Source organism: Delphinus delphis, chromosome 1 (assembly GCF_949987515.2).
Source record: "Delphinus delphis chromosome 1, mDelDel1.2, whole genome shotgun sequence".
Lineage (NCBI taxonomy): Eukaryota > Metazoa > Chordata > Mammalia > Artiodactyla > Delphinidae > Delphinus > Delphinus delphis.
The window spans coordinates 116,016,714-116,024,995 of NC_082683.1; positions in this window are offsets into that span (position 1 = coordinate 116,016,714).

An 8,282-nucleotide genomic window follows, 5' to 3' on the forward strand; every position below is an offset into this window, starting at 1 on the left:
TAAAGAACTCTGAGATCAGTCTTAGAAGGGTAGAAGGGTCATCTTAGAGGTCATTTAAGTCATCCTCTCACCCTTCACAGAAAGGCCAATACAACCACCAAGAGTTTAAACATCCTCTGGCTAAATTCTTTTTTTTTTTTTTCTACGGTACGCGGGCCTCTCACTGTTGTGGCCTCTCCCGTTGCGGAGCACAGGCTCCGGACGCGCAGGCTCAGTGGCCATGGCTCACGCGCCCAGCCGCTCCGCGGCATGTGGGATCTTCCCGGACCCAGGAACAAACCCGCGTCCCCTGCATCGGCAGGCGGACTGTCAACCACTGCGCCACCAGGGAAGCCCTGGTTAAACTCTTTGAATAACTCTCTCTCTCTCTTTTTTTTTTTTTTTTTGTCTATGTCGCACGCTTGCGGGATCTCAGTTCCCTGATCAGGGATTGAACCTGGGGCACAGCAGTGAAAGTGCTAAATCCTAACCACTAGACCACCAGGAAACTCCCTTTTCTTTAATTGTTAAAATATTCTTTCAACAAAACTGGAATATGTCTCCTGCTTCCAAACACTGCTCTCTGGAGTTACACAAAATGTATCATTATTCTTTACCAATGACAGCCCTTCCTTTAAGTATTTTAAGATTCTTATTATGAGCCTCCTTTCCTTCTCCAAGCTAAACTGTCCTTCAAATAGTCTTCATATTGCTACCCAAAAACTGGTTTCACCTCTTGGTGGGTGTCGAGCCAACAGACACAACCAAGCCAAAGATAGGGAAAAGCAAGAATTTATTATTACTAGCAGCAAGTAGGGAGAACACCGGGGATCTTTCCCAAAGCAGCATCTCCCTGAACAGCAAAACTGGGGAACTTTTAAGCTAAGGGTACACGCATATTCATAAAGGGGCTTGAGCAGAGAACTCAGCACAGAATTGGGGCAAAGGTCAACAGAGTCCAAGCTTTAGCTGATTGAAGTCGGGAGGGTCAACATCATCATTCCATCCTCCACCTGGTTGGGGGCCTTAGTTCTTACAGAACTCAAGGATATATTATTATGTATATCCCTTGAGGAGGAACTAGGACTCCGCTTTATCACTGCACTACTGTTTGACGGCCTTTTCTCTGTTCTTGCATTCGCATTCCTTTGTTCCCTTAATATCATTAATTACTGAGACCTGTTCAAGGGACAAGAATTGCGGCCAGGCTTAGATCACAAAATGGCTTCTCTTATGTCAAGAAAGCCATTCCTGGTCTCTTTCTCCTGGGACCCCCTAACTTACCTGCTTACAAAATAGCACAGATTTACATGCCACCCCCCAATTACTCTCACTCCTCTGGATAACCCCTTGTTTATTACTGTACCAAGAACTGAACCAGGCACTGGAGAAACCATCTCTATGGGATGGACAGGTCTCAGTTCAAACCGAGTTCCCCAATCTAGCTACCTTGGCCAGCTCACATCTGTCTGAAACTTTCTCCAACCAGAAGGTAGTTATGATGATGGTAATATGACTTACCTTATGGCAAAATAAGAATTAAATAATATAATTGATGTACTATGCTTAGCACAGGGCCTGGTACATTTTAAGTACTAAAATGGTAGCTATTTCCATCACTCTTATTATTTACAGTCTAAGAATGCATTTGCAACCCACACACTTATGGTCAATTAATCTATGACAAAGAAGGCAAGAATCTACAGTGGCGAGAACACAATCTCTTCAATAAGTGGTGTTGGGAAAACTGGACGGCTACACGTAAAAGAATGAGATTAGAACATTTCCTCACACCATATTCAAAAATAAACTCAAGGGCTTCCCTGTTGGCACAGTAGTTAATAATCCACCTGCCAATGCAGGGGACACGGGTTCGAGCTGGTCCGGGAAGATTCCACATGCTGTGGAGCAACTAAGCCCATGCGCCACAACTATTCAGCCTGCGCTCTAGAGCCCGCGAGCCACAACTACTGAGCCTGCGTGCCTAGAGCCCGTGCTCCCCAACAAGAGAAGCCACCGCAATGAGAAGCCCACGCACCGCAACGAAGAGTAGCCCCCGCTCACCACAACTAAAGAAAGCCTGTGTGCAGCAACGAAGACCCAACGCAGCCAAAAATAAAATAAAATAAATAAACTTTTTTTAAAAACTCAAAATGGGGGCCTTCCCTGGTGGCGCAGCGGTTGGGGGTCCGCCTGCCGATGCAGGGGACACGGGTTCGTGCCCCGGTCCGGGAGGATCCCGCATGCCGCGGAGCGGCTGGGCCCCTGAGCCATGGCTGCCGAGCCTGCGCGTCCGCAGCCTGTGCTCTGCAGCGGGAGAGGCCACAGCAGTGAGAGGCCCACGTACCGCAAAAAAAAAAAAAAAATGGATTAAAGACCTAGAAGAGAACATAGGCAGAACGCTCTTTGACATAAATCGTAGCAATATTTTTTTGGATCTGTCTCCTAAGGCAAAAGAAATAAAAGTAAAAATAAACAAAAGTAAAAATAAACAAATGGGACTTAACTAAACTTAAAAGCTTTTGCACAGCAAAGGAAACCATCAACAAAAGGAAAAGACAATCTGCTGAATGGGAGAAAATACTATTTGCAGATGATATGATCAATAAGGTGTTAATATCCAAAATATATAAACAGCTCATACAACTTAATATCAAAAAAAAAACCCCAATTTTAAAACAGCCCAGATAGACAGTTTTCCAATGAAGACATACAAATGGCTAACAGGCCCATGAGAAGATGCCCGACATCACTAGTTATTAGAGAAATGCAAATCAAAAGCACAATGAGATATCACCTCACACCTGTCAGAATGGTTATTATCAAAACATCTACAAATAACAAATGTTGGCAAGGATGTGAAGAAAAGGGAACCCTTGTAGACTATTGGTGGTAATGTAAATTGGTGCAGCCAGTATGAAAGTTCCTCAAAAACTAAAATTAGAACTATCATACGATCCAGCAATTCCACTCCTGGGTGTATAGCCGAAGAAAACAAAAATGCTAAATTGAAAATATACATGATGCATCCCAATATTCATAGCAGCATTATTTACAATAGCCAACATATGTAAGCAACCTAAGTGTCCACCAGCAGGTGAATGGATAAAGAGGATGTGATTGATACACACACTCACACACACACACACACACACACACACACACACACACAATGGAATACAACTCAGCCATGAAAAAGAATGAAATTCTGCCATTTGCAACAACTTGGATGGACATGGAGAGTATTACGCTTAGTGAAATAACTCAGACAGAGAAAGACAAATACTGTATGTTATCATTATATGTGGAATCTGAAAAATAAAACAAACAGATGTATATAACGAAACAGACTCACAGACAGAAAACAAACTAGTGGATACTAGTGGGGAGAGGGAAGGAGGACAAGATAGGGGTATGGGATTAAGAGATACAAACTATTATGTATCAAATAGACAAGCAACAAAAATATATTGTACGGCACCAGGAAATATAGCCTTTATCTTGTAATAACTTTAAATGGAGTATAATCTATAAAAATATTGAATCGCTATGCTGTATATCTAAAATTAATATAATATTATAACTCAACTATACTTCAATTTTTAATGCATTTGTAAATATGATTATTAATATTATAGATAACTAATAACATTAATATTATTATAACTACTAAGTTATTTATAGTCAATTTGCCGCAAACCAAAACCCATAAGCCTTTTATTTTCACTTGGACTACTATTAAATCAGGTCTCTCACATACTATATCTATACTACTGGGGGGTTTTTTGTTTTGTTTTAATATTTATTTACTTATTTATTTGGTTGCACAAGGTCTTGGTTGCGGCAGGCAGGGTCCTTAGTTATGGCATGCGAACTCTTAGTTGCAGCATGCATGTGGGATCTAGTTCCCTGACCAGGGAGCGAACCCGGGCCCCCTGCGTTGGGAACACAGAGTCTTAACCAGTGCGCCACCACGGAAGTCCCTATACTATTGTTTTTAACCAAAGTACATTTTGCATTTATATCCACTCAATTTCATATTTTTTGTTTTGAAAATGAATTAATATACAGAAAAGTATACATGTAATAATGATTAAAGTAAATACAAATAACATGTATTCCAGTTATTTCCATATAAAACATTTATGTATATATTAATATTTACAAAGCATGAAAGTAATTTTGGGGCATGCAAATAATTTGATATTCACCAGGTTCCTTTTCCCATAAAGTTGATTAAATAAATAATAAATTTTAAAATTTCATTATCATTGACATTTGTTTTCTGTAGTCTTTTTTTGAAAGCCAGATTTTGTAAACTTCAGACTGGTGAGTTTGTCCGCAACGTAGAAAATTCTGGAAGGGACTATTAAATATAAATCTTGATTCTGTCATCCAGTATATTAGTAGTTGCACCGGAATCTGTGTTATATGCAAATTTCATACACATGCTATCTATGACCCAATTCAATAAGTTAATAAAAATATTGAAGAAGGACAGAGTTGAAAACAGAATCCTTAAGTGACCTCTTTCCGACCTGGCATAGTACACTAATAGCACTCTAGGTATTGATATTTCCAGAGGTTCCTGTTGAGAGATGATGTGCTTCTGTCATATGCTGGTCATATGGATACCTTACATTTTATAATCAATCTGGTTAGTCATTTTGCTTTACTCTCTAGGAAGACCAAGCCCAAATTTGACATGCATTCATTTCACCTGACTTTATCCTGACTTCACCTGACTATGCTATTCAATCTTCCCTTAGCCCTGACTTTTTTTTTTCTATTTTCCTTTTTGGAACGTAGGGTTTTCTGTACATACAAACATACTGTAGTAATGCTGTGATGTGCTACCCAGACTCCCTTTCAGAAATGAAGAACAATTTCCCCAGCTGTTGGTCTCTTTGGGAATTGCCTCCACCAAAGAGAGGCACCTAGGCCAAAGACATGCCCCTTCACCTTCCCAGGGGAAGAGATTAGATATGTACAGGAATTAGACATATATCTAATGTCTAATCCCTGTAAATTGTTCATGGGTCACCTTGAAAGAAGTGTCAGGGGAATAGTGGAGTAAGCAATAAAACCTGTATGGAGTAGGCTGAGGAGAGAATGTAAATCGAAGAAATATAGACTATGGCTACAGACACTTCAAGAGAGATTTTGCTGAGAACGGCAGCAGAAAAAAGGAGCGGCAGCTGGAAGGGTGCTGGATGAAGGTAGAGCAGGTATTTGGTTTACATGGAAATGATTGTTTGCTAATGACAATGACCCAGGATAAAGGAAAAAATTAATGCTGTATGAAACAAGAGGGGTTAGTTGCGGTACCAAGTTCTTGAGGAGAGAGGAGATGGGATCCAGAGCCCAAGTTGAGGGTCAAAAGGGAGCAGAGACAACCATCCACCATGACAAGAGGGAAGTATATGGTACAGTTGGTACATTTGTTGGTGGGAGGATGATAAAAATTTGGTCTGCCTTCTGTTCTCTGGAGCATGAGGTAAAGCCATCAGCTAAAAGTACAGAGGAAAAAAGGAAGTTTAGGAGATTGAAGAGTGGGGAGAAGCAGAGACAGAAACTGAACGTACTAGGGAAGTGTATTAGGCCTGGTGAGCAGTATCAAGTGCCTACTAGATATTTTGGACATAAATTTAAAGAGAGACCAGTCAAGCTGGTATGAATTTTACTCCAGCTGTTTGACTACAGGAAAAGTGTAAGTAGTTAGTTGGGTGGGACCACAGTTGGGATTTTCCTAATAAGTGGATGGAGAAAGCAGCAGGGATGCTAACGAGGTGTTCAAGGGAGTGGCATTTTACTAATTCTCTCTGTGTCATTCCAGAGTTTCTTTCTGCTAATATAAGCAATTATAAACACGTATTCATATTATCGTACTTTTTTTTTTACACTACATTTTTTTTTTCACTTGAAACATGTCTTGGAGATCCTTCGCAAGTGCACTGTTTCCTCATTCTTTTTTACAGCTACATAATATTCTATTGTACGCTTATAATGTTGTTTATTTAGCCAGTTTTAACTTATAGATACCTGGATTGCTTCCAGTCTTTTGCTAATATAAATAAGGTAATGAGGGCCTTCCCTGGTGGTCCAGTGGCTAAGATTCTGTGCTTCAACTGCAGGGGGCAGAGGTTCGATCCCTGGTCGGGAACTAAGATCCCTGCGTGCTGCGGCCAAAAAATAAATTAATTAATTAAAAAAATAAGGTAATGAATAAACACATACATATATCATTTCACACGGATGCAAGGTTATTTGTCCGATAAATCTCCAGAAGTGTGAATGCTGGGTCCAAGGATATATGCGGTTATTATTATTATTTTTAATATGTTTTTTCAGGTCATTGTCATTAATCAGCGTTTATTTTATTTTTTAAGAAGATGTTGGGGGTAGGAGTTTATTAATTTATTTTTTATTTACTTTTGCTGTGTCGGGGCTTCGTTTCTGTGCGAGGGCTTTCTCTAGTTGCGGCGAGGGGGGGCCACTCTCCATCCGGTGCGCGGGCCTCTCACTGTCACAGCCTCTCTTGTTGCGGAGCACAGGCTTCAGACGCGCAGACTCAGTAGTTGTGGCTCACGGGCCTAGTTGCTCCGCGGCATGTGGGATCCTCCCAGACCAGGGCTCGAACCCGTGTCCCCTGCATTAGCAGGCAGACTCTCAACCACTGCGCCACCAGGGAAGCCCGCGGTTATTATTGTAAGGCCAACTGGCCCGAGGCAGGGGAACACAATCAGATTCACAGGTTGCATCAGACCGAAATTCTCCGGACCACCCAGTTCCAGGAACTGACCTGGGGACTTTGAACCCGGCCCAGCCTTCCCGCCTTTCGAGGGGCAGGACAAACGGTCCCCCAGGATACCTGAAAAGACCACCAAATAAGGAATACCCTGCGCCCTCCCAGATTCACCACACCCCTTTCCCTTCTTCCCCTATCAAATCTTGTCCAACCCTCGCCCGGGTGCGACTTCTCTGGCCCCTTTCTCTTGGACCAGTGAACCTCGCCCGGGAGCGCTCCCTAATAAAGCTCACTTGAAGCTTTCCTCTGTTTCGGGGTGCCGTTTGTTAAGATCCGACCTTACATTTGGTGCCGAAACCCGGGAGGGGTACCAAGCCCCGCGGGTTACCGCGCGGGCCGCTCCTCCCCTCCCCCAGGAGACAACCAGGGAACCTCTACTCATCCACCCGATCCGGCAGAAAACGGGGTAAGTCCCCCTCCCTTGTTCCCTCCGACCCTCAGAGTCCCTGCCCACCGGACTCCCTGTCCTTAATCGCGGCCGCGTTAGGGATTCCTCCGTCCTCTCTCCGGGCCTCGGGCAACTGTGGAGACGTCCCAATCGCCTGACCGCCACGCCCTCCGACCTGCCGTGAATTGGAGACTGAGACCAGGGACGCCTCTCTCCCTCTCCATTCACTCAGGGACAGACTGGGGGTCATGGGAACCTCACAATCGAAACCAGATTCTAAGACGCCCCTGGGGTGTCTCCTAGCCAATTTTACAGCCCTCGGCTTCTCCCAAGATCTCCGTTGCCGACGGCTTATTTTCTGTTCCACTGTGGCCTGGCCACAATATCCCCTAGACAATCAATCCTGAAAGGACTTTCGATTTTAACATCCTCCGTGATCTAGATAATTACTGCCGCAGGACGGGCAAATGGTCCGAGGTCCCCTATGTTCAGGTTTTTTGGTATTTGCGCTCCCGCCCCTCCCTTTGCGTCAATTGTTCCACTTCCCAGATCCTTCTTGCCAAACAGACATCTCCTACATTCAAGCCCTTAATTTCCTTTGACGATGACCCCTCTCTACTAGCCGACCCACCCGAATCTCTCGCCTCTCCCCCCTCCAGAGCTCCTCTCCAACCTCCACCCTACCCTGAGGCGGTCCCTCCTCCTCCCGAACCCGCTCCGGCCCCTCCAACCGTTCCCGTTCCCCCACCTCCCTCGACGGTTTCTCCTCCCACGCCCCTTGCTTCGCCAATTAGTGCACACACACACTCTCACGACTCCCAAGATTCAAATCTCCTCTGCCCTCTGAGGGAGGTAGCAGGAGCGGAAGGACTGGTCAGAGTCCATGTCCTTTTCTCTCTCCAGGACCTCTCTCAAACTGAAAAACGATTAGGCTCCTTTTCTGCCGGCTCTTCCCTCTACATCAAAGAATTCGCTATCTTTCTCAAGCTTACGATCTAACCTGGCACGATATCTTTGTGATCCTATCTTCTACTCTGACCCCTGACGAAAGGGAAAGAATTCAAACTGCTGCCCGAAACCATGCAGATCAGGTTCACCTTACCAACA